Here is a 24,794-nt window from a genome sequence, read left to right on the forward strand (position 1 = left end):
GTTGTCAGGTATTATTGAGCGCCATCTACTGATGCTTTATGCTAATAAGTCATGTGGTTTTAATGCACAAAAATAACACAAATACACTACATACCTATTCTGCTGGTGAATAAAACCACCTCATCTATGCAACACTGCCATGACAGTAAAAGTGACATTCTCTTAATGACTACTAAGAGATTTTTAAGATCATTAATGCTTTCATCTTCCAAATATTTTAAATAAATACGGTTATTGTTTTGGAAGGTAGCTTTTTAAACTAATGCGTAGCTTTGGTTCCAGTTGAAAATATTAGATTGTGGAAGTAGAATTTTTAATACCTGCTTCTGGACAATTCTAGAAGTAAATTTAAAACCTAAGGTTGGTAACAGAACAATGATTTCCTGAAGAAGTTTTGAAAAAAAGTAATACAGAATTAAAGAGGCAGCTCTAGAAAGTATAAAGTAATTGGTTTTCCAGATGATGTTTTGCACTGGGATTTAAAATATGGTGGATTAACTACATGCATCACTGTGGGTTGTGTAATTTATTTAGTGAATTTGTTCTCTCTGGTAATTATTGTCCAACCTTATTGAACAGTTTAGCCTTTTCACTAAGGCCATATCTCAGTGTAGTCTGCCCTGAGTTGATAAAACAATCACCATAAGTCTAAGCAAAAGACACTTGCTAATAAAATTCATTATTGCCTCCTACCTGCAAATGTTTGTCTTTTTAAAACTTACTTAGAAATATGCAATATGAGATTATATCTATGGCAACATGAGCATTGTTATCGTTTCAGTGGCTATAAAACCCTATTGAACTTAAATTCTAAACATTACCAATAGCCTATTTATTTCATATATTTAGAGGGATTTTGCTGTATTGTAGAGCCATGTATTTCTGTGATACACAGATTATTACACAGCAGTGACACTAGTCACAGCATCACCTTTGTCAGTGTACTGTGGTTTCAATATACTTTTGTTGTGTACTACCAGTAGAAAATTCGGTATTTGTTGCATATGGCATTCTGTAGCTGGTGAGGCATATCCATTATCAATATCATAATTTAAATATATATGCACGATATAAAGCACTTTTCAGTCCTTAAAGTAATTTGAAATAAAAGTGGAAGTCAATAAAAAGCTCATCAGAAGAGAACTTTTATTGTGTTTATACACATGCACACACACACAGAGTCAAGTATACTGGCATATAAGCAAATTAAGTATGTAATAGGACAGAAGCATATATGCTCAGCAGGAAATATAATGCACACTTTTGAAAACAGGCTATAATGAAGCTGCTGCAAAAGGCACAAAAGTAAAGCTGAATGATTATGTTTAGGATATATCAGGTTGGAATGTGTCTTGCAGTCTGGCTGCAATACTCTCTGTTCTGATGACAGTGAGAGTCATCAGCAGGCATTTTAGCACTGAGTAATCTTTGAAACAGTTGAACATTCTGTTCATCTTCAAAAATAAACAATTTTTTTTATTCTCTTAATGGTTCTTTGGATATTTTAAAACAGTGAAGGAAGCAACAATGGAGACATACTAATAAAAACCGCATACTCCTAAATTCTTCTTTAGCATACTAAACTTCCATCTTTCATGTGTATGTGTATTATATATATATATACACACACATACATGTAGCTATGTATTTATACAGGAAAAAAAATATATTTAAACAGATGTGACTACCTGGTCAGAAAAAAGCTCAACCCTAAAATTATCTGTTTCCACCATAATGGGTATCTCTGTAACAAGAAAGTGCCATAATTCTGATCCAAAGAAGGACCGAAGGAAGGAATGTGAGATTTAAGTGGTTAGTCCAGTCCTTTTTATGTTGGTGTTGGTTTGGTTTTTTTTTTTTTAACATTGTCTTCTATTTTACCATTAATAACAGCCACCTATTTTCTTCACTTCACTGCTTTCTAATTCAAAGGAACAGTTTTATTTCTTATGTTTTCTAATATATGAGCCTTTCATTTCCTCTATTAGAAGGGAGGCTGTACTTTTATTAGAGGACAGCCAAATACCATGTTGAGTACTTCTTATGTTTTACAGCATTCAGAAATAGATTATCCTTTTTATTGTCTGTCCATTCAGATTCTCCCTGTTGCATAAGAAATGAAATCTTCTGGGTTTTTTATGTTTTACATTCCCCAAGATGTCAGCAGCAGCTTATTATTCTAAATACCGTATCATGGTCCTTCTTGAGCAGAGATGTTTTTATGAGCATACTGAATTATTTAACAATGCCACAGATGAAAAATGTTTGTTGCCTTCAAGGAAGTTCTATCTGCTTATCAGAATTTGTATTCTGGTTACTGGTTGAAAATATAGCCATCTTTCAAATGCAGTATGGTCATAAACATATTTTGTCTGTATTACTCTGTGATTCAGCAGAAACTGAAATTGCAATGTTAATAAAAAGAGTAGATTTCAATCCTCTCTAATTGTGAGCTATTTATGTCACCTTATTTGCATATAGCCTCATAAATTAATATTTTATTGTTGCTCAACCCAAAGAGCAATTGAGTTCTGGATGCTGTGAGTCAGTAAGGGAGTGGCAGCAACAGAGGTAGCAAAATCAGCACTTAAATGGGTTCTCAGACCTAAAAGATTGATCTTCTTTGTCCTTTGACCCATGCAAAAACCATCTATTTATGTTAGGCTAACCCAGTGTAGTTTAGTGCAAAGGAGACCCTAAATCAAAAGGGGAAAAAGCCCTCCCAGATGACTTCTAGTCCCATTATAGCTTTCCTTTTAGTTCAAACTATATGGCGATGATGGATTTATGACTATTTTTCAGCCATGCCCACAATAGGATAGGCCCTTTTCAAATACTGAAGAAGCAAATCTCAGAATTGGTAGAGAAAATGGGACCAATTGATCTGAACCAAATCCTGTCCTAGCAAATTCATGAAAAAAAGTAATTCTAAATCTAGCCCAGATTGCAAAAATGAATCCAAGATAAGAACAGTAAAATGGATCAGTTATCAGCTCAGTTATCATGGTTGGACCACCAACCATGCAAGTGTAATTTTAATAGGCTTAAAATAAGCTTGTATAATTATAACTTCTGGGTTTTATCTTCATAGGCAGGACATGCAATAATATTTAAAGTACATTTTGAAAACCTTGTATATAATATTCCAGACCTATATAACTTTAACTGAAACTCTAAAATTGAAACTCTGAAAAGCAGCAAATGTAGTTCTCAATTTCAGAGGAAAGTACTTTTAATTTACACACATTAATTATTTAATCAACTTTGCACCTTTAAAAATGCAAAATGTGTTGTATAAAGAAACAAAATATGATTGTTCAGTTAGGTTAACTGGTTAACTTCCTTTTTCTTCCAACAAAATATTGGGAAAAAAAAAAGGATTAGTAAGTCTAGAAAAGAGAAGGCTGTGGGAAAAATAGCATTTAACATTGTTGACTAGATATAAGACATCAGGAGAGAGGAGGGTAATACTTTTTTGCCAATTTCCCATGAGAAAAGGACTAGAATGTTTAAGTTCAGCAAGTAAAACATAAGCTATGTGTAGGAAAAAGAAAACTTGTAGATTATTTACTGGAATGAAGGTTTAGCAGAGAAATAAACTATATTCCAAGGCATATAACTTAGGAATCTTGAGGTTTTCAAGAGTTTAGCCATATTTTTCCATGGTTCAGCAAGGAAGTGGTTGCAGGAATGCTAAAGCCTCAAGTGAAAGGTAGGTTTTGTGTGGAACTGGCTATCTCAATGTAAACCTCATGGTGCACAGCAGATTTTATTTCCACATAACTGAAATAATTTAGTTCAACTATGACTGGCTTCTTCAAAATCTTCTTCAAAATGCCGTGCCTTGTCTCCATAAGATTTGAGGTGAATTCATGTAACAACCATACCTTTCTGGCAGTAAAAGTATGGCTGAGGTCTTTAGGAAAGAAACGAAGAACATAGGCAGAGCAATTGGATGACATGGGCAGAAAATGGAAATGCTCCTTCTGCTTAAAGTGTGCTTTCAAGATATTTGGCACAGTTTTCTAGTCTAACTGGTAACAGAAATGTTCTTGGGTCCCACTTGGCGCTTCTGGGTTGGAAACGAGTAGGGAAAGTCCTACCAGAAGATAACTTACCCAGGCAAGTTCTAGGCTTCTTAACTACTTTAACACACCTATAGTGAACGTTTCATTTTAAATCTGTGAGATTTATTTTTGATGCCAAGGACTTTAAAAGGTGTCAGCTTCATCTAGTATGCAGGTTGAGGTATGGAAAGGGATGAATGGCTGTTGGCCTCCCTCTTTACTCTAAAAGGCAGTGGACAATAAAGAAAGGCAATGGGTCTGTTTCAGCTTTTGTCACATTAAGCACTGCTCCTCCTCAAGTACTGGCAATCATAGAGATATAACATGTCATGACAGAGTGGACATGACTGCATATGTAGTCAATGTTGTCTGCAGATTAATGAGCTATATTAATTTAATGGGATACCCAGAGATTAATAATTCATCTCATTAATAAAATATCCTGGAAGATAATGGAGTTTATGAAGCACATCTTTAGATCTCTTCTCAAGAAAATTATAATTTTATTTTTTTTTAATTATACTCAGTAATACTAACAATTTTTGAAAATACAGATGTTTAGTGGTGAGGAAAAATATAATATTCTGTAATTCAGTTAAGAACTTGGCTACCCATCTGTGGATTATCAGCCCCATAAATGTTTGTCTTCTGCTCCTAAGTACACAAGTCTTCTGTATTCATAAATTCCCAGTGTATTACTGTTGTATAGAGTGCTGATGATCATGTAACATAGTTTTTTTCTCTTTTCCCATTTTTTATTTCTTTGGTACATTTGTCATTGGAAAACACAAATTCCTTCATTTTGTATCCCAGCATGGAATAAGCTTAAATTAAGCAAAAGATGTACTGTGAAAGTTAGTTCCTATCCCAAGGAAGATATAAGGTGTTTTGGCAGGGTGATGAATTTGGGAAAAAGGGAAGATAGTAGATTAAAAAGAGCTGTAAATTCTTCAAATTTCATTGTGGTTCTTGCCAGCTGCTGGAGAGGCGCATTTGTTGCTGCGAGCAAGCCTCATACCAGCTATGGTCTAATCCAATTTCTCTGATGAAAGTGCCTGTTGTGACTGGTAATTGTGGAGTGAGGAGGAACTCATGGTTGCAGAAGGACAGCTGAGACCTGTTCTGGAAAGAACTTGAAAGCAATGGTTTACATAGGAGCTTAAATTTCACATGAAATTATTCAGCTACTGCAGCAAGGAATTCCAAATTATCCACACACTGCTATTAAAAACATTCTGCTAAATTTTGTACCATTTGTGGGTGTCACCCGACACTGAGGGAACAGACGGGTTCTTTCAGGGATCCTTGGCAGAATGATGACAGCATGAAATCACAGCTACAATCAGAACTCTATTTTCTTAGCAGGATATTACGATTAGTATAGCCCAGAATTTACGATTAGAACGGCAGGGGATTTCTACAGGCAGAGTCAATGTAGCACAGCCTATAAGCAGTGCTGTACAGAATTTAGAACGCAATTTGCTTTATGATTCCTAATCACCTGGACCCTCCGCAGCCGGGATCAGAACTTACTGCATGGTTTGCTGTATGAAGACGACAACCACAGTCTAGACTCGAAAATCACAAAGCAGCGGTCGCGTCGCTCCCTCCGTCCCCAGAGGCAGCAGGGGACGGTGGGGACGTCCCTGGCCACGTGGGTCCCGGGTCTCACCGTCCAGCGGCGCTTCGGGCCCACGTTGCCCCTTGGGACTCGTGACGGCTTGATTTTGTGGACGTTGCCCTGTGGTGTTGGGCTTCCCTCCCCTGTTTTGGGGCCATCCCCACTGCCGGGCTGGCTGGGTGCCTGGGACCTTCAAGGCCAGCGAGGAGGAGAAGTCATCGGCCCGGCGGTCGGGAACCTTGAGGCTGGCAGGGAGGGGAAGAAGAAATCTGTTTGGTTTGTCTGGTTGGTGCACAGGACCCTCAGGGGCTGAAAATGAGGGGAAGGGAAGGAATACGTGACCACCTTGGTCACAGAAAATGGCCGCTTGCCTCATCAAATGGCGTTAGTTACGCTAACCCTATTACTGGGGCTGGGAGCAGGGGGGACCGGTCACAGTGAGTACCATGGAGTCTAGGGTATTTTCCCACATGAGATTTTTTTTCCTACCAAGTTGGAGACCTCATGAGCACAAAATCCATTTATGTTTTCTGCTTGTTTCCTTCCTTCCTTCTTAAAAATGGAAGCGTTCAGGTCTGGGAAGATGGGGATTCCCTGCTGCTCTTGGGAAAAAGAAAACATCCTCAGTGCAAATGGTTTAGCCACATGTTTGTATAACTTTAATCAACTGAGGGTTTTGTTTCCCAGTTCTGTGTGAGGGTTAAAGATCAACAAAGAAGTCTAGAAAAGCTCAGGATACAGGAAGATGGAAAACCTGTGACATAGTGAGAATATTAAGGGTTTTTTTTCTTTTTCCTTTTTTTTTTTTTTTTTTTTTTTCTCTAGTTTTTCTGTTAATTATGTCTAGAAATAGGTTTGGAGCTGACATATTTGAATTTGAGTTTGCTCAGAATACATATGTCTGTCTATTGACAGGGAGCAGCTTTGAAAAAATCTTGGCAGGAAAAAGAGAGAAAGGTTAACAGGAAAGCTTACTGAAACATATTCTCCAATATCTTTGAATGATTATTCCCATGGATTTGAGACTACCTTACAGGTAACCAGATCCAGATTTAGTACCATGAAGGAAGGAGAGAACCATCACTCAAGTGATCCTGGCTGTTGTTCAGCCCATCCTTGGGAGAAGGTCTGGACAGGTACTAGGCACCATCTACATTGGGAAGAAAAGCCAAGCAGAAGGTATAAAACTCCTCAAATGGCTGACTTCTCTAGACGATGAGAACAGGAGTTGCAATACAGTCCAGCTTGTAAGTGAAGATATATCCTTTCTGAACCCTGTTTATAGTATCACTGACTGTCAGCTCACCATGTGAGCTCAGGAAAGATAAATATGTATGAAGGATACGTATACTACAGCCTAGGGGTTCATATATATTTTTTATACATATATATGTATGTATGTATGCATATGCAAGACAAATGAAGGGATTCAGGAAGCTTGGTTACAAAACACCCCCTTAGATATTAGAATTAAATGTCTTCTCTTCAGCTATGACACAGACTGCTTAGTCATATCAAGTTATCACATACTGTAACATACCAGTTTAGTGACCTGAAACCCAATAAAGCGTGAAGATTGATCTGATGACTGCAGTCATCGAGTTGCCGGCAGGTAGCACAGACACCAGGAGTGCAGAAAGGATAATGAGCGATGCCCTTCCTGAGCTGGGATTCAGCTGGAGCTTTATGTGAACACTGAGAGGTGTTCTTCAGGTGTGGGAGATAGGCTTTCCAGTGTATGGCCCCATAGGGATCCAAAAATCTCTTTGCCCTGGCTCTCATTTCATCATATTTCTCAATGTTACACACCATTTTTATTCATATCAGCTAGACATGATGATGAGCTTGGAAAGCATTGTTTATTTTAATTAGATCTTTACATGGCTCCTCCACATCAGTAGGCTGCAAAATGAGAAATGTATTTTTCTGTGAGCTTGGAGCAAACTAATTAAAGCTTGGAAAACTGTAAAATGCTCATAGCCGTAGGACAAAGTGGAAAGAGTTTGTTTCTTTTGTTTCATGTACCATGTAATACTTTATCAAAATCTGTTACCAAATATGATTTCTCAGCTGTGTACTGTATTTTTAGCTATTCATGAATATTGCCAAATGGTGGCACACTGTCATCTGCTTAGTCCTGGCTCTCTCTACATGGAATTGGGCATGGCTTTGCAAGCCTGAGCAGCTGTCTCAAGAATGAAGTTTTAAGACTGCCACTCAGCTGCCTTGTTTGGAGCTGAATAACCTTTTTCATGGAAGTTTTGTCAGTGGATTTAAAGGCTGATTTCTTGAATCTTTCACTCATGTGCATACTCTGATAGGAGTAGTGTATAATAATATGTATTTTATTTTCAAAAACATCCCAGTTTCTTGCTCAAATATAGGCTGTCAGCATAAAATACTATGCATAACCCATAATAACCTTGGTTAGCATCTTTCTGTTCTCTGAAATCTCTCTGCTGAAGTGGGTTTCACTAATTTCATTTGCTTTACATCTAATTTACTTTAAAACTAGGCTTGTTTTAACTAAAAGTGTCCAAACATGCGTACCCTCTTTTCACTTGCATTTTTTTCCAGGGAATCTTAAAAAGGAAAACTTCTAGTTGAAGGTGAGGATGATTTATTTTATCAAATACCTACAGCAGAAATAAAGCTGTGTGTTCGGTAAGGCAATCTTTGTCAGATGGGCCAGAACTGCACACAGTGCTCAAGGTGAGGCCACACCAACGCTGAATACAGCAGGATAATCACCTCTTTTGACTGGCAGGTTCTGCCGTGTTTGATGCTCCCCAGGATGGGGTTTGCCCTCTGGGCTGCCAGGGCACACTGCTGGCTCCCGTTGAGCCTGCTGTTGTTGACCAGCACCCCCAGATCCCTTTCTGCAGGGCTGCTTTCCAGCCACTCCTCTCCCAGTTTATAGTGTGCCCTTCGTTAATCCGTCCTAGGTGCAGAATCTGGCATTTGGATTTGTTAAATTTCATCCCATTAATCACAGCCCAATGCTCCAGCCTATTGGATCCTTCTGCTAGGCATCTTGTCCCTCAAGAGAGTCAACGGCACCTCCCAGTTTGTATCATCAGCAAACTTGCTAATGGTGCATTCAACTCCCGCATCCAGATTGCTGATAATTGTTCAATAATCGTTCCATAAATATATTGAACGGCACTGGCCCTAGGACTGAGCCGTGAGGAACACTGCTGGTGACCGCTCACCAGCCAGACGTAGCCCCATTCACTACAAGCCTTTGAGCTCTGCCCTTCAGCCAGTTCTTCACCCAGCACACCATGAACCCGCTCATACCACAGCTGGACGACTTGTGTTTCTGGCAAGAGATGAAGGACGAGACTTTGTGACTCTGTCTTTAACTCACAGAAAATGCACCGCTTCAGCAATATTTGTTATGAACATAGGTGTTTACCATCAGACAACTTGCATTCAAGATCTATGTAATTCTGAGAAAGAAAGAAGGTTCAAAGTACAGTAATTTCTTCCTCATCACTATAAGAATAATTCTTTATCCAGCTTCTATTTTTCCTCAGGAAGTGCATTGGATCCTATAGCATTCAACTCACTGTCAGGTCCTTATTCTAAATCTGCTAGCTTGTTTCAGTGGATTTTTTAAAAATGCCTTAATATGATGGCTAAAGCTATCATAGAGTTCTGCAAGGCAGGCTTCGAATCGGTGATGCATTGTATTTATTGTATTTCCCACAGCAGTGATTTTTTTTTTTTCTTTCCCCCTACACTAGTAGCCTAACATATAGAAACATAAATATATCAAATGAAAATAGGGCTGAAACTGATGACACCCATGCTATTGCTTCCATCAGCCATGAAAACACTGTTATTGTGTTTTCCTATCTGTATTATAATATCTATTGTATTGTGATTTCCTATGTGATTTTTAAATTTTTTTAAGTAGTAAACCGTAGAACCTCCCTTCCTTTACACACAGAGGTGTTTTCTGTCATGGCTGTGCTCACTTAACTCCCATTAATGCTAATGGGAATTACATCCACATTTCAAGAAGAAAATAGATCCCTTAATGGTTCCCAATAACATTCATTTTAAAGCTACCAGGTGTGCAGTGTGAATCTCATTATCTCAGTTGTTTTTATTTTTCTGCCATGCACTAGCAAGCAAACTGTCAAAACCAGAAAGATGCTCATGGACATTACCTAGATCCTAACTGTAATAATGAAAAGAAGCAGGATGTTAATTAGCGAACAGACCAACCACTGACTTCAAAATCAAACTGAAGTATTTTCTTTTCAGCTGGATCAGACTCTAATGTGAGCTGCATAAAACCAGCTCTGTAAAGATATATTGCATCATCTCATTAAGACAAAATGGATAACTTTGGAGCTTAATTCCTTCTCAGAGGGTTAGATACATTTAGTTACAGACCATTTCTCTGACTGAATGTCTGTGCGGTAATAATCTCAAAATACTTCCTTGGTCCACTCTCCTTCTTAGCTCCAATAGCAAAAATGCTCTTTATCACTCACCATCATGACAAATGCTGGCAAAAATCATTGAAAAGACAATGGGAAGATTTTTGTGTGTGTGAAATTTTAATAAGTTGAAGATATCATAATAAATATATAGTTTAAGTGCCAAATTTCTCAAATATATGACTACTTAAAACTTCCAATCACTCAAATTGCCAGCATTAGCCAAACCCAAAACTCAGTTATCTATGTAGCTATAATCGTCCCCTCTTTGTCAACTTAAAATTGCATGATTTTAATGGAGCTGAAATGAAGTCACTGAATAGTGTAAGTGCTCAAATTCCTCTCCTTTTCTGCAGCACTTACCCAGATCTCTAGTGAAGAAAGCATTTGAACACGTTGCAAACGTATTCACAAAACCATGCAATTGCAAGAACTGTGTTTGTGAAAAAGAAAGAAAGAAAGAAAGAAAAAGAATAAAAAGAGCTTACACACAGTAAGAAATATAGCACAGAGTAGAGTGCCCAGTGTATCTCAGGGTCTATTTTCACTTACATGTACCACTTCAAGTCCCTCAGGCCAGTTTCAGAAGGTATTTATGTATCTAATACCCACCAAAAATTCTTCATTGGGAGCAAGCCTTGAGTGGTTTTGAAAATTTTACCTTAATGTATACATAACCGTGTAAAAATCATTTTATATGAAGTTATGGTCACACAAGGTCTGTTTTTCATACACATTTTATATTTCCCATCCACTCAGTGTAGGACCACTAGATGCCACTATGCCCTAAGGAAGAAAATGAACCGCGGCTTCACAGCCTGCTTTAAATCCAGAGCATAAACAATTTTAGAAAGCCTGTATTGACTCAAATACTGCAATTTCTTTAAGTGTTTTTGTGACCAGACACAGCTAGACTGTTGATAAGAATGATTCCCTGAAGCACAGAGTTTAGCTCAAGAGGGTTAAACCACTTTGAGGTGTCACAGCTGTTGGCAGAACTGGTGCTAAAAGCTGATTGAGTTTTCAGCCAGGGATAATCTTCCCAGCACAGCATGACCATCCCTGGAAGCATCCCTGCTCCATGTAGAGATGGCAGTTGCTGCTTTCCAACTCTTTCTTCCTCGCAAAAGAGCGGGTAACGCGTTCGTTGCAATGTTGCCTATCAGTTTCTTAACTTGCCTGTTAACACAGTTGGTTAAGACACTGTGTCATTTTTCCATGTAAATGATGTGGCAGGGACTCAAACATCATAAAGTTATGATGCCTCCTCGCAGCTTGCAGTGCAACACTCTTGCAGAGCTGAGTTTCTTGGAAATTACTGGTTTTCTGGAGGAATTAAGACCTGACTGAAAATATCAGGAAAATAATACAATTCTTATAACGTAGGCTGAACAGTAAAACCTCACTCAGCAACAAACTGTTTTAATTGCTGAAATTCTGATTTCCTGGAACGATTTATAATGATGGGTAACTGAATGCTCAGAGGGAGAAAAACATTCTTCCTGCATTTCCAGGAGGAGGAGCTGGATAGCCTAACAGTGCTTTTGTGGCTCTAGCTGGTTGTATTGGGAAAAGAATAGCAAAACCCAGTTAAAATAGCTCAGAATATTGAATCTGATTTCATGATCATGAAATGACAGTCAATAACAGCAAAAAGGACATTGCCTCTTTTTTTTTTTTTTTTTGTCTGCTATTTTGCATTTTCTTGGTGACCTGGACCTATAGGAGAAAATATTCTCTCCAGCAGCACAGAACAGCCAGAATATTGTCTCAGAAGGCATCCGATGATTTACCCTGACAAAGAGATGTCCCTCAGATTCACTGGCATTTTAAGGAGGCCTATAGAAACAGTATTTCATTCCCACCAATACCTGCATCACCAAACACTTTGCCAGGTTCTGTTTAAAAAAAATCCCTATTAAAAAATCCAGCTGCTCCCATAATAGGAATAGCTGCAATTTTCTGAGAGTAAAAATGGAAGATTAGGTATTTGAACAGGGAGATATACATGAGGAGCAACAGATTCCCTACAGTGAGGTAAAACCCTGTATTCCCATGCTGAACATTTTGTTTACAGCAAAGATTTTCTTCTTCCGTAACCACATAACACTACATAATTATTTCTGCCAAAATGCCCAAAAGAACATTAATAATAAATGACTAATTTATTGCTGCTATGCAGAAGTTTTCAAAAGAAAAGCAAAAGAGTGGGAACTGTAGAACTGCAGCAACCTTTGTGTGTTGGGAGGGTAGCAAAATCAGGGTCTCTGAGTAAGTGCTGTACAAGGCAAAGCCCTCAGCAAGACTGTCCTGGTGAGTGTCAGAGATCCAGGAGTGAGGTGATCCAGAAAAACTCGGGGTAGCACAGTGCTGAAATAAATCCTGATGCAGTTGCATGCTAGAATCAGGAAACTGGGAATATACACCTGAACAGCACAGGCCGGGCATGAGGGAGCTCAACATGACACCATGAGAGCACCCCAAGGTGGAACTATACCTAAAATAAACACAAAATAAGGGAAGAGAACTATTGTACCAACTATTGTATTATTGTAAGGACTATTGTTCTTTTTCCATAATGGATAGGACAGAAATGATGTTCTAACTGTGGCAGATGAGATGAATCCTGAGGGGAAACACTGGAGCTCTGGGAGGGGTTAAATTTCATAGGGATGCTGCTAAACACTCACCCCTGGAGTTCTTCTGATCAGGTGAGACACAGCTCTGGCAAAAATGATGGCAGAAGTATTCAGAACTAGAGGTGGGTTACATGACTACTTGCTGCCCCTGCAGTGATGCTTAATCCGTGATTCTATGAATATGAACAAGGAGAAATACTTGCCAGTTTAAAAGAAGGGAGGGTAAGCTCAAAGATTTGTAACTTTAGGCTAGCTTATGGAATATGTAGTATTTAACTTTCATGTGGAAGGTAAATGTGGCTGCACTGTGATGCATTAAATGCAAATCCCAGGTAAGTTTTCTCAAATACAGTTTTGTATCAGCCTGGCAGTGAGTGAATATTTATTTTCTGTTTGCAGTACCAGGAGCTACTTGAATGGAATTCAGCTAGAGTGATAAACCAAAGCAGAGGTACACACAGAGCATCATTCTGGTCTGCAACGTAGAATGCCGGATTTAAAAAAATAATTATTTCTTTCCTACTTGGGGATGCATGGGTGAGTGACATAGAGTACTGAGAGTATCCTGTCCAGATGCAGGCTGAGGAGGACTACACTCCCTCTTCTCTTCCTCCATGTGTGCGTGGCTCCACATCCCCACCTTTCTTCTTATGTTTGCATCAGTGCTGTCCCTGAACTTGTCTCCATCTTTTCTTTTTTGGCCAGGACACCTCAATAGAGCTGTATGAATATGTAACACATTTCAAAATGACACTTTACACACTGTAGAATGCCAGAAAAAAATCAGTATTGTTGTAACATTTTTTTCATTTCAGAGAAATGTCCTCAAAGGTGGGTGTAATTCTGCCCTGTCTGGCTCCTGCAACATTTTGATGCAGGCTTCTGTGATCTGTTTATCATATCAGGTTCATGCTGAACTGAATTTAAATGATACATAACTTGATTTTTTTTTTTTCCCCTCCAAGTTTTCTGACTCTCTGAGCAACCTGTATGGCAAGGATTTCAGTAAAGCCCTGAAATATTGAGACCCCTGTATCATAAGCCAGAGGTAGGTTAGGCCTGAATTTCACCTGTGTTGGTATGCAGTTGGTATGCTGGCTCTCCCCTCATCACCAAAGATGATAAAAAACTATTAGCAATTGGAAGGGAGGAAGGAGGGCAGGAAGGAAGGAAGGAGGAATGAATGAATGGAGGAAGGAAGGATGGAGATATTAGCAGGAGAGGAAACATCCTAGAAGGCCATAATTCTTCATGGAGGTCTTACTACGTATCTCCGTCACTGATAAATACTCACTCTTGTACATCCCTGTGCAAACCAAGCTATGAGCATTCTCCATGTCTTATCACTATTCTGTGATGAATTTGTTAGTCTATCGAAGCTGTCTCACTCTATGCCTTTATATGTTGCTCTGATTTAGTACAGTTCTGCTTTCATTCGCCTTACTGATATTTTTTCAATGACAGGCTATGTTACCAAAACTCCTGTGGGGTCGTTTCGGAGGGAGGCTTCATGGATGTCATTAGGGAACACACACACACACACACACACACACACACACACACACACACACATAAAGCAAAATTTTAACATGTGAATGCTCTGGAAGTATTGAAAGCTTGTTGCGTGCTGAGGTTCCATAGAAAAAAAATGCCCAAAATGGCAGAATCCTGCAGTAAGATGATATCTATACCTAGGTACTTGAACACTTAGGTACACACTTTTCTCCTCTCCTTTGCTTGTTTCTCTATCAATTTGTAGTTAAGTGGTTCTGCTGTCAAGACATTGTAATGAAAGTAAAACCTATGGCACTGGCGGTATTCAGCCACAGCCCACTCACCCTGTTTCTAGACACTGCAGAGGTGTTAAGCCAAAAATACTTTGTGCTTTTTTTCCTTTTCATTCAGTTAAATATACAAACGACATCCCTGCTGTCAATGACAAAAAAAAAAATCAAATACATTTCCAAGCTTTGTATGCCCAGTTTACTATAGGCACATAAAGTATTAAATAAATATGATATGCACAGAGGTGTTCTGTTCCTCTTTGCCCTTTTAGTTCGTAATGGCTAACATAATGGTAAACTCTGTGTTGAGTTTCTGGAAATATTGTAGAATATTTTAAGTAGTCCTTGGAAAGAACTTCTGCACACTGAACAGAAAATATGAAGAAAAGATGTGTAACATTTTAGAATTTAACTTAGTTGTGCCTATGAAATCCAATCACTCCAAAGTCTCAACCTCCCTATATACTAAGAAAAAAAGCTCCAGAAAGCATGTTTTTACTTATAAGGACCGTTCCCTAGGCACCTGGTAAGGCAGCCAACTGAAGAAACAGAAGCATTTACTGTAGACAGTACTGAAGTTTGACACTGGTCAAAAAAAAAAAAAAAGAAGAAAAAATCCACGAATATGTGCTAAATTAATCTTGAAGAATTTGGGGGACATTTAAATTGGCTTCATATGTTGAGGGATTTTTTTGTGTCTGATGGTATTCTCACATTTCTTAATAAAATTTTTCTTCAGGTCCAGTTAGGCTATTAACCTAATGTATTGACCTGTTAATTGGTACTTTTATTCCAAACACTGGAAACTGTAATGGAAGATCTTGGGACAAAATAAGTATCTTAAGATATTTTTCCATCTTTACTGAACACCTTTCTGTTCAAGGCTCTGAGGTCTCACTCACATCATTCTGGGCAAGGAGACCTTTACCTTCCAAACCATGGATGAATTGGAGTTCTCTGCTCATGTGGGCAGTTTTCCTTCTAGCACACAGGTGTGTTTGCCTAGGTATACGCCTGTAAGAGGGAACTAGTGCTTTTGAGGCCCCTGATTTAAATGCAGGTATCAAAATCCTCAAATAGTTTCACTGATTCCAGGTGCACTATTTGAAAAACATTTATTTAAGGTATGATAACTTAGCTCTCAAAAAGAAATTAAGTTTATCTTGTAATAGTGTTTGTAAGTACAGTCACGGATTACATAGGATTGGAATTACTGTGATTAGCCATTTGGGTGTGGATTTATTTACTTTGGGTAATGCAATTGCATAACATACCTTAGAAAGTCACATAATCAGTAAATGGCATAAGCAGATATATTGATACAGTTATAGATGTAGGTATAGATACAGATAATAAAGGCAGGTAAAATAACATATGGATTGAAGATGGTAGATCAGGAACTTCTGGTGTCCTAAAACACAAGAGCAAGGGGCTTATTTAATGTGATAAGGAGGAAATGAACAACAGTTTTTTACATAGGATGCTGCGACAAAACCTCACAGGTCCACACAATGACTTCACAGAGGGCAGAATATTTAGCAAAGTTTTCTTTCTGCTAACATGCATTTAGTGGAAGGCATATTATGTGTTTTGTCAGGGTTTAAGCCAGTGTCTCTCAGAATGCAGGAGGAATTCTGGCATGGTTAGCAGATTGTTCCGATTTGCATGAAAAAGGTCACTTCTGGAGGCAGAATAGCAGGTTAGATTGTCTTGGGTTTGGTCCAACTGGGAAATCCCAATATTTCCCATTAGACATGCAGCTTAAATACTGAACAAATGCCTTGTCACCTTATTAAAGAAGGGAAAAGAGAGGTGAGATTTACAGAGTGGAGTCTATGCACAGATATATAGAAATTAAAATGTCCTACAGCTTGCGTACTGCAGCAGTTTAATTTAAAAAGTGCAGTTTTTAATCAAACAGGATAGCAGCTAGATTTATAGGTGGTATGAACTGTTTTCAGCCTTAAGATTTGAAAGACACTCAAAGTTTGTGGGGACAATCCCCTACAGCTTTTTCTCATGCAAAAATGCAATTTACTTAGAATGAGTATTTTGGCAGAGAAGATAACTTTTGTTCAGATTTTATGTTTAGCAATAAAGAAGAAATAGCTTTAGGCAGATCATATGGCAAGAAAAAACAAACAGAATATATTACAATACTAAAAAAAAAAATGTTTTAAAAATATCTGAGAGATGAGATACAATACTTCAATTAACACCCAGAACTTATATGAGAACTTAATCAGAAAATTACATAAAAGCAAGCAATGGTAGGAACCTCAGAGCAAGAAGCAGATTTCTGGTATTGTGCATAGCTGATTCTTCAACAGCTAACTGACCCACATGGTGATACTCAACATGGTAAAATGTGGTGGTGATCCACTTGCAACCACTGCTTCCTCTGTGCTACTCATCACAAACTCTGTAGAGTTCTTCATTTTGAGTAAAAGCCAGTGTAAGACTTTGCCAAAAGGCCTGGAGAACCCAAGGAAAAGTGATGTGTAGAGAGATCTTGTTATTAAAGGTCATTACAATCTTTGTGTTTTGTTACCGGTTCAGTTTCATATTTGATGAAAGAAACCAACTTTATATCTCTCTCCTAATCCCTGCCCTGAAAAAAATTATACTTTGTTAGCTGTTGTACAAATGGATGAGTGACATTTCATTCACAGGTGGATTAATAAATGTTTTGAGGTGTTTAAAAGGCACAATTAGATTTGAAAGTGTCATTTAATTTCATGACTTTTGTCACTTGCAGGTGGGGTTTCAGAGACAGAGGCATCTAAATTAGTCACACAGTACCAGAAGGAATGAAAGACAAGAAAGGAGAAGGGCTCCTGTAGATTGGCATAGGAAACAGGTAAATTAGCTAGCTCTTACTTTGCAAAAAAATCCCCACGATTTCTAATGAAGACATGAAATGGAGAACTCACTTTAGAAACATTCTTAACAAACTTTAATAACTGTAAATCTTGCATGATACATCTGAAAAGTTTCTGTTCTATATTTCTGTCTCCCTTTATGCCATTGTTCATAGGATTCCATTGTTAGAAAGGGGAATATATTTGAATTCAGCAACACATAATACATGGAATCTTACATTCTGAGTCAAATTGTGTATGACAATGAAGAAATGCAGCGGGTTTTGTCTTTTTTATTGAAAAGCAGTCTTTGAAAGCTTCTTTTAGTTTTTTGCTTCCTTTCACTTCATTTTCTTCCTTCATAAATACATTCTGGCTTCTTCCAAACTATTGTCCTGTTTCCTTGTGATAAGCCTGGTATCAACCTACCAGTGTCTTCAAGAGCCTCCCAGGAGACTGTCAAAGCAAAACTAAAATGTGCAGATGATGGGGCTTCCTGATGCCTCACTGAGTTGAAAGGATTGCCATTTATCCTTTCACCCTTTGACAGTCACTTCCTCATTTGTTTTGCCAATGCATTAAAACTCAAGGAATTATCAGGAACTGTGCAGGAAAGAGCTGTATGATAATTTATTTTTATATAAACACACATACACACACACAAACACAAACATACACATGCTGCCTCCTTTGTTTTTAGTGCCAGACTGATCCTATGAACAAAAAGCATATCTGAAGTGCTTTCCAAACTCTATAAGCTGCATTATTTCTGAACAGTGTGTTTCATATAATTAAGACACAAATGATTTTGTGCCAAAGCTATTACAACTACTGCATACATCACAACTAAATAAAATCATTTTCCCAGGCATAGACATATATTCCTTTACCCGTAGACAGTCAATTTACTATTCGCAGAGCTACCAGTCCACAGAGCATACCTGGTAGTCTGCCTCCCTCCAGCAAGTTTACTGCACATGCTTTCCTGTTCCTTCTGCCTCCCAAACTAGAGTCCATGGGATAAAATTACAGAGAGCTTTGAGAAGCTGCTTACTGGATCTGGTTAAATTTTGTAAAAAGTCATTAATTACTAGTCAACATGAAATACCAAATAGACCTGACCCATTTTATCATATGTTTTTTGGTTTTCAGATTTTATGTGTTTTGCTAGGTGGACAAGAACAGCATACAGCATAAATTGGCCAGTCTTTGGAACTGGCTGGAAAATGCCAGAGAGCAGAGAGAGACAGAAACACAAAATCTCGTTGAAGTTCAGAGAACAAATAAATCAGTATGAGGAAATGTCTTTGGATTAGCCACCAAGCGTGGTGTGCAGCAGCCTGGTGTGTTACCATCTGGGGGAGTTCAAACAAGCTGTAAATCCCAGGCCCTCCAGGCTGTGGGAAGCTGGCTTGGAGAATTTCTTGTTTTGTTTCTTGGGAGGTAAAGTAGAGGCTGACTAGCTGATACTCTAAGCATTCCCTGCTGGCTGACCAACATCAGACAGAAGAGTTTTCTTAACCTCTAGCCAAAGACAAGGCCAAAACAACAAGACCGTTTAAAAGAGTGAGAAAGGCTTTGCTGAAATAAAGGAGAGAGCTGACAGAAAAAAAATCATGCTAGTTAGAGAGGACGATGCCTTTGGGCAAAAGGGCTAAGATTTTTAATCTTTTTAGATTGTGTTATGCTGAACACTGGAAGTCCTAAGGACCAGATTTTTAGAGGAATCTAGGCATTTAAGTGAAATGGACACCTTCATGTAGGTTTCACAGTACCTAAAAATGCAGCATCCAGCCCAGCAGGGCAACTCCAGGAAAGAGTTGGGCATAAAGATGAACTGAATGGGGAACCTTAGGCAGTCTGAAGGGTAATTCCTAGTGAATGTTTGTAATGACTGAACAGGCAATGTAGATCCATGTCAATGTATTTAGACGGGAACTGCCTAGGGGCAGCCAGTAGAAAGCACCAAGCATAGGAATGTATCTGAACTCCTGAAAACCTCTGACTTCATCGTCATCGTCTGCCCAGAATACAGAATAGAGCACCAGTTTTGGCAACAGGTGCCTAAATACACTGGGGTATCTCTCTTTATAGTGTATCTACAGGTCATGGGCATAGTGACGATGGAGTGCTCTCATACAATTGCTATTGTTTAGAACATTTGGAATTAGGACATGTTGGCTGGGGGCTTTCTTTTCTAGAGGCAGTGAAAGCCCCCTTCACAAGACATAGCCTTAACCACCATGCTCCAAGAAGGCTTGTGCATGGCTTAGCTTCTTTTTGATGTTTGGCCACTGCCAGTTCAGGAATGCAAGAACCATCAGGTTAGGAAAAGAGCAAGCAAGACACCATGAGTTAGGCATGATATGAGAACCTCTTCCAGGCTGGGCCTTTGATGGACTTCTCTAGGTTTGGGTAGCCTTCCAACTCATGTATCGATAACATTGGGTAGTAGGTACTTAGCTCCTCAAATAAGAAAGTGTCAGAGCACATGTGGAAGCCTAACTTTGGCTGTAGGAAATATTGCTATTCAAAATGAAAGCACTGCATTCTTGCAGGCAGCTAGCAGGGTTTACAGTTACTGACAAAAGGAACCTCTGAACTGCATTTGAATTTGGATGCCAATAACCATTGTAAGGTCTCCTTTTAGCTCTGGATCTCATTCAATGTGTATTTCCTAAATTCATTTTATTTCTGGTCTCTGTATCTTTTAAGTCATCCTAAATCCTTCCTGCTTCCATCAGAAATCAAAACCTGGATTCCGAAGCCATTGTAATCCTGATACTGTGACCCAGAGCTCATTTTGTTTCCTCTGGCAGCTTCAAATTTTCACTGGGATAGGACAATTAACCTCATATGTAGATAAAAGTATCTGGAAAGACATCATCTAGTTTCTCCCTTGGTTCTCAAATCTAATAGGAATGTAGCGATCATCTGTTCAAGATGAATCACTTTTCTCCACAGGAGAGAAACTCAGGCAGTGCTGTGTGAAGTTGAGTCCTTCTCAATTCACCAGAGATCCTCGCTCAGGTCTAACTTTTATTTGGGTGCTTTCTTCTACCCACTCATCTCTCAGTGTGTGAACTGCTTATCAGAAGGAGTTGAGGCAGAGCAGAGGTTATCAGAAGAGATTCAGACAGGCAGAGGTGAAGCTGGCTGTGTGTGACAGCAAGCATCATGCAACAGGATGGTGGACGTTAGTCACTGTGAGACCAGAAAAGCCGTACGGCACCAGCAGATGGCTGGCTTTGGTCCAAATAACCGATAAAGGGGAGGATGTGAGCAGATAAACCTTTTCCTGGGAATCTGCTTCCAGACTCGCAGCAACTTTTGCCATATGCTTTTCTTGCACCGATAGCACTTCACTGGAACCAGTGACTTAACGAGAAGGACCACACAAGTGACACCAAATGAAGTAGTAATGTTACGAAGCAGAATTGGTGCGATGACCCACAATAGCCCACCTGGCTGTTTCAGGATTGGAATTATTCTGAGAGGCTTAAGTTGCTCCCTGGAAGTGTTGAAGTGAAATTAGATTTAAAGAAAACATCCCAGCCTCCCATACTCTGTTTTTCACAGTAATGTAGAAGATAGCACATTAGTGACAGAGTGCTAAATGTTTGTTACTGCATCTTTGTTCCTGGTTTTCAGATAAAAACATCTTGTGAAAATGAATTAAAAATACTATGAATAGTTCTGGCATAGGCAGTTTGAGAGCTCAGGTGCTTTTTATGAGCAGCATAATTTGGGGCTGATATAGTAATGGATGTTTCCAACTACGAAACCAGAACAGGTCTTATTAGGAAAAACAGGGAGTGCATACCCAGTCTCTAGTACTGACCGTTTCACTGAGGTTTTTTGCAGTTCTGTCTGACAGGTTAGCTTAAATTAGCAATACAATGTCCAACACCATCCACAACAGTTTAAATACCTAAACTGAAGTGTAGCTGGGATTTTTGTGCTAGCCTGTAAAATTGAGATCCTCAGAACTCCTGCTTATTTTACAAGCAGACCTAAAACTAGACCTATTTTACTAGCAGACCTAGCAAAGATCTCTGTCTGCCTGATTCTGACAGATCTTTAGATAGATAATGTGCTATTCCTAGATGTACTTTGGAGTATTTCTCTCATGACAGCACTGAGCAATTCCCTTCTTAAACACTGCTGGGATCAACACATTAGGCATTGCTCCACTTAAGGGGCTGGATGTGGAAGGTGGTTTGTAGGGCTGAGGCTGGGTCTGCCCAAGACCCAACAGCCCTGGCAGTTTATATTCATCATCAAAAAAAGCTGGCTACTCTGCCTCAAATCAATTGTTCAGTATGTCCAACACATCCTGAGAACACTCTTCCCTCCGTGAGGCAGAAGGAGGATGCTCGTACGCATTTCATCTGACAGGGCTTTTGGAGGCCAGACACCCCAGACGCGTGCACCCCACCGAAGTTGTATGGCAGTATCCACTGATAGGCAGACAGTGAAAAACTGTTGTTAAAAGCAATAGTGTTGACAGGGTATAAATCCTATTCATGTTCTGGTCTCCCAGCTGCAGATGATCCTAGGAGCAAGAGCTGGTGCTTGGACCTCTCCCTCCAGCAGTATATGTCTGGCTTTGCACAGAGAGGCAGCAAGCATCGTCATCTGCAAGGACTTGTAGTGGATTGTTTTGCTTATACATGCTGCCAAAAATGCACTGTGGAATCTGCTTCAATACAATCAGCTCTAGATTTAAAAGTCCTTGCTTTCTCACACTAAAACAAATGGGTTCTCTGTACTGGGAACAAGGTTAGGGCTGAGGAAATTGAATTAGAGAAGCAGGTAGCAGAGCAGAAAGAGTGCATTGATTGAATCAACAAATCTACAACTAACTCTCAATTACACCCAGACTACCCACTGCTTGACTGCCCAAACTTCCCACCGTCTCCTAGGATTTGTAGGATTTGTAAACAAGTGGGGGTTTTATACAGAAATGCGGAAACAGAAACATGTTGAAACTCTCGGCAAATTCCAGGACTCAGGGATTTGATGCAGGATCTAGGAGTGGCAGAGCCCCGGTCTCATGTTCATCTTACAAGACCAAGCTCCCAGCTGGTGCAGCCTGGCACAGCTCCAGTGAAAGCTGATGTATTCCAGCTGAGAGTGTCTTTTCCTGAATAAGTTTCCCTGTGCATTTTATAACACTGCTCAGACTGATCCCCTGCAACCTTGCCTGTAGTGTCTTATCTAACTCATTTCTGAGTCTGGATGAGATGTTGAACACATCCTTGGCTCAGTTGCTGCTGCTTTCCCCTAATCACTGATATTAAATTGAAATGATAGAACTTATTGTTTGGGAGTAACTTAAGGACTCCCTCTTTCTCATGCTATAGTCACTATATTGCATGTCCTGATATTAAAAGAATTAAAGTGAGTAAATCCCTTTTTTACCCTGCTATCAGTGCTCATAATGCTTGTTATGGGCAAAAAAGGGAACACACCACAGACAGAAAGCCAAGAGTTTATTATTGTTTTAATTTAAATCTTCATTATCTTAATAATAAATCTAAAAGATTATGATTAGCCTAGATTAAATTATTTCAGAAAAATGAAGGAAAATAAACCAAAGAATATTATGATGTAAAAATCTCAGTTACAAAAAATAGTAATACTGTTTCAATATGACAAGCTTTATTTTTCCTCCTTACCTTTCTGATTTTTTGATTCACCTCGGGGGAGCTATTTTGCGCATTTTCTAATACGCTTTTACACCCTACTCTTTCTTCATTGGTCTGCTAGCCCATGTTACATTCAAATGCATTGCATATGGTGAGTTTTACCTATGTTAACTACTGTTGCTTGTTCTCTTTATTACCCCAGAAACAGTTTTGTCCAGCTCCCGGATGAATTTCTTTAACTGACCGTGGATGGGCTATTTCTAGCCGTGGGGTCTTCAGTGCTAGCCTCTGCCTTGTCTTGTACCACTCCATGATTTCTCCTCTATGCTGCATTCTCTGTCTCCACTGCTCTCCTACCATGCCTGTGCTCCTCTGCACCACATCACATAGTCATAAATTTCTACACTGCATTAGAGTAATAAATATCTCATTCTTCACAAAATAACTACCTCTTACTACAACCTTACATAGAAACTGCGGTTATGCTATACAAAGATAAGCAAAAGTAAGACAAATTGGCCATAGCCACCTGGTCATTAGAAAAATTGCCATTATGGCTAAAACAAGTTAAAACAAAGCTCCAGGCAGGTCAAGACAAAATGAAGAAAGCAAACCTGACATGCCTCATTCTTGTGGCCTCGCAAGTGCAGTACAAAGCCTGTGGACTATTACTAGTGATAGCAATACTATATTTCCTGGGCTACAGGGCTACAATAAATATCGTTTCAGAAGGGGAGAGCACTGTCAATAATAATGGCTAAGTTTTCAGACAGAAACATGATTTTCAAGCTAATAATAAATCTTTAACATTAAGTCTTTTCCTCATTGCAAGGTGCAAGACTTGTCTCTTAACAGACATGGCAAATAATTCCCTTTTTCATTATTAACTTGAAAGTATTTATAGCCTGCGATCATGTATCTCACATGGATGTGCTCTGTTTCTACAGTAAATAAATTTAAAGTCCTTAATCTCTGTTCAGACATTTTGTTTATGTCATTTTTGTTTTCCTTGTTTGGAATAATTTGGGTACTCATTGTGAAGATCACATAACTACATTATTTTGATTTTGCTTCTTTCAACAACTTTATAACCCCAGGAATATTTATAATTTAGGTGCTTGCTAGAAGAAAACCATTTATATGAACTGATTGACAATAGTCTCGTCACTGCCTCTGCTCTCAGAGAATAACCTTACAATATCTTTCCTTTCTGCCAGCAGACACGTAGATACGTCAGGATTTCGTGTCATCCCACTGCCCATTTCAATTATTTTTTCCCTCTTCTGTTTCAGCATCATTTCCAGTGTATCTTCCTGCCAGTCTTCATTATGCTTACTGCTTTACAAGGTAAGACCCAACCACACTGCTGCTTTGATGAGCTGGTGGTCTGTGAGGAGAAAAGATGGGCATTAGCTCCTAAACATTTCACTACTCCTGGTTTTTGGTGTGCCTGATAAACAGTGGGAAAATCTTCCATGTCTCAGACTGTCCCAGCACTTTCTGCCAAAAGGCTTTTTTTTAAGGCATAGGCAAAGAGCTGGCCTTCTCTCCAAGGTGTTGGTGAGATGCCCATCAATTGTGACTAGTTTTGGATCAAATTCCATTGGAAAAGCATTTCCATAAATGCTTACTTTAAGTGTCATGTTTGTAGTCAGTTCATAAATTTCCAATTAAAAATAAAAGTTTATTTTTTTCCCTCCAGTCTAAATGGCACCTG

This window comes from Accipiter gentilis, chromosome Z (genome assembly GCF_929443795.1).
Source record: "Accipiter gentilis chromosome Z, bAccGen1.1, whole genome shotgun sequence".
Taxonomy (NCBI): domain Eukaryota; kingdom Metazoa; phylum Chordata; class Aves; order Accipitriformes; family Accipitridae; genus Astur; species Astur gentilis.